Raw genomic sequence first — 3,483 nt, forward strand, 5'->3', positions numbered from 1 at the left:
CCTCTCTAGTAGAATCTAAGTTCCTTGAAAGTAAGTTCTGGTTTTCATTTTGTCTTTATGCTCCCAGCAGCTAGTTCAATGCTGTATCATTTTTCTCTCCCATCAGGTCAATGAATTTATCAGTGTGGGGTTCTCTGAATAAGAAAAGTCCCTCCACTCACACAGATCTGCAATTCATCCATAATTTATAGCCTTTTTTTCTTTCATTTTATTTTCTTTCTGAATTAACAAGCATTTATTTTCTCTTCCTCCCACTCATCTCCCCAATTTAAAAGAAAATAAATGCAAAAGCCTCGTAAGAAATATGCATAATCAAGCAAAACAAATTCTCATTAGCCATGTCTAAAATGGTACGTACATTTTAGCTCAAGTCCATCCCTTCCCTATAAGGAGGTGGGCAGCAGAGCAAAATGTATGTTCTTAGAGAGTTGGCCTACAGCACTGGTTGGTCTTATCTGGGCTCACCCAGCTAGTGCGTATGCCCGTGTGTGCGTGGGAGGGAGGGTGGTCAGAGGCTTTACTTCAAACCCAAGTGTTAGAACCTCTTAGGTCTGCTCTCTGTTCACTATGACTAACAGCCTTCCAAATAATTTCTGGTCCACAAGAATAAATTAGGAGGCATGTGCGTCGTGCGTCATCGGAGTGCGCCCGCACAGCCCGCCAGCGGGTGGCCGCTGGGGAAGCAGCTGTGCGCGGACTATGGCCCGGACTATGGCCGGGACCAGGCAGCTCTCGGGCCTGGGGGGAGCTGTGCCCTCAGGCCCAGGGCCGGGCGCGCCCGGGAAGAGTGGGGAGGAGCGATTGAAAGAGATGGAGGCGGAGATGGCGTTGTTTGAGCAGGAAGTCTTGGGGGCTCCCATGTCCCGGATTCCAGCCCTCGTCGTACCAACTGTGGAGCATGTACCCTCAATCTGCCCCATCATTGCCACCAACACCTACCAGCAGGTCCAACAGAGCCTGGAGGCCCGGGCAGCTGCGGCAGCCACCGTCATCGCACCCCTTGGAGGTCCCTCCGGCCCCTTTGTGGGCCCTGGTGGATTCGGCCCCGGGGGAGATAGAGGTCGCCTGGACAGCCCCGAGGCCCGGGATACCATGTTCCTTTGCCTGGCTGCTGGGGCCCCCTGGCCCATGGCTCTTCGGCTGCCACGTCAGGCCCTGGTTGGGCCTCTCCTGCCAAGTCCCATCGGACCCCCCATGATGTCACTCATGGCCCGGGCACCAGGCGCGCCACTTGGCACAATGGCGACCCTGAGGCCTCTCCTAGAAAAGCCTTCAGCCCCCCGGGGAACTAGATCTGGGCCTGCGACCAAAGTAGGAGGAGGCCACTGCTGTGGTTGTGGCAGCTTCTTCAGCTTCTGGGTTGGAAGAAGCCGGTGTGGCCGTGGGGGGCCCCAGGAGCTGCTGCAGTCATTGGTCCCAGCCTCTTCTTGCCCTTGCCCGAGCCCGAGTCCCTGCCTTTATCCCTGGAAGTGTTTTGGGGCCTGCTCCCACCCCTACGGATCCCTGAGCTCCTGTCCCTCCGGCCCAGGCCCCAGCCCCGGCCTGAGCCCCAGCCACCCCCGGGACTCATGGCCCTTGAGGTCCTAGAGCCATTGGGTGAGGACAAGAAGAGGGAGAAGCCGGAGAAGCACAAACATTGCATACGGACGGCGGCTGGAAGCAGTTGGGAAGACCTCAGCCTCCTGGAGTGGGACGCAGATGACTTCCAGATCTTCTGTGGAGACCTGGGCAACGAAGTGAATGATGACATCCTGGCCCGAGCTTTCAGCCGATTCCCCTCCTTCCTCAAGGCCAAAGTTATACGGGATAAGCTCACAGGCAAGACCAAGGGATATGGCTTTGTCAGTTTCAAGGACCCCAGTGACTATGTGCGGGCCATGAGGGAGATGAACGGGAAGTATGTGGGTTCTGGTCCTATCAAGCTCCGCAAGAGCATGTGGAAGGACCGGAACCTGGATGTTGTTTCGGAGAAGCAGAAGGAGAAAAAAAAGCTGGGACTTAGATAACCCAGATCTCCAAGATTCCCCCTTTATCCCATATGCGACCTTACCCCTGTTCCCAATCTGAATAAATTTGATTTCTTGTAAAAAAATAAAAATAATTAAGAACCTACTATGTGCCAGGCACAGGGCTAAGCACTGAGGATAAAATAAAATGAAACATGAAAAATGAAAGTCCTTTCACTCAAAGAGCTTATGTATTCTATTGGGGAGGAGGGTGGGGGAAGGAATATGTACGTAGATAAGCAAATACAAAAAAAATCCAAAGGAATTTCAGTGGGGACAGACTAACAACTGGGAGAATCTAGAAATTCCCCTTGCAGAAATTAGTTGAGCTGAGCCTTTAGTTAGCGCTTGAGAAGCCAGGAATTTTCAGAGGCAGAAGTGAGGAGGGAGGGGTGGCTAGGTGGCAGAGTCAATAGAGCATGGATCCTGGATTTAGGAGTACCTGAGTTCAAATTTGACATCAGGCACTTAACACTTTCTAGCTGTGTGACCTTGGGCAAGTCACTTAACTCAAATCGCCCTGCCTACCCCTCCAAAAAGCAAACAAACAAAAGAAGTGAGGAGGGAGAGCATTCTAGGTATGAGAAACAGCCTGTACAAAGGTATGGAGGAAGGAGATAATGCTATGTATGGGGAAAAGCAAGTGTACCAGTTTTAATCGAAAGTAAGGATGTATGTTGAGCAATTACAAGAAATCAGTCTGGAAACAGGCTCAAGCTATATTATGAAGGATATTTAATGCTAAAGGACGTAGTAGCAACTTCATAAATGCTTGTTGAACGAATAGCACCCTTTTGATATCACTGAATATTGCTAGAAAATGGTGGGTTATAGGGGTAAGAGAGGTAGTCTGTTCAACACATGGTATAGAAAAAGAGATCATAGTGGTAATAGATCTAGAGCTGGGAGGGACCTTGGATGTCATCTGGTCCAATCCTCTTTATTTTTCAGATAAAGAAACTGAGTCTGAGAAAAGCTTTCCCAAACTCACAAAGGTAAGTAAGTGACAGAATTGGGATTTTGACCCAAGGCTTAGTCTTTCAAATCCAGCATTCTTTCTACTACAGGGATAGGCCTTGCTTTAAATGATAGAACTAACTACATCTTTTAAAAGGGACAAAAAGGATTTTTGAAAATTGCTTTAAACCCTGGCAGTGCCTTATTGAAGCAGGCTTCCCTGTACTCTTGAGAGGACAAAAATAAACTGTCCTTTGGTGTTACAAAATGCAGGGATGGAGAGCCACTTAAGGGCATAGTTTGAAACGAAAGAGCAAGTAATGATGGAAGAGAGCTTTTCCTTTCGGCCCTGGTTACAGGGAGGCCACACTGCAGGGAGCTGCTCACCACACTGACTGTTGCCTAGAGCACTGAATGACTCCACTTGCCAGACAACCAGTCAGAGCTGTAGTTCCCATAGGTCACTGCCCAATGGAAAGGTTTGACTCCTGTTTGGATCAAATTGGGGCAGGACTGAGAA

At 49.8% G+C, this 3,483-nt stretch overlaps 1 pseudogene; it reads left to right on the forward strand.

Moving 5' to 3' along the window:
* The first annotated feature begins 711 nt into the window (after positions 1-711).
* On the forward strand, positions 712-2,006 carry LOC138174768 (RNA-binding protein 42 pseudogene; annotated as a pseudogene).
* The last annotated feature ends 1,477 nt before the right edge of the window (positions 2,007-3,483 follow it).

Source organism: Petaurus breviceps, unplaced genomic scaffold, assembly GCF_028583685.1.
Source record: "Petaurus breviceps papuanus isolate PSGF00001 unplaced genomic scaffold, PetGlider_PUasm1.0 76, whole genome shotgun sequence".
Lineage (NCBI taxonomy): Eukaryota > Metazoa > Chordata > Mammalia > Diprotodontia > Petauridae > Petaurus > Petaurus breviceps.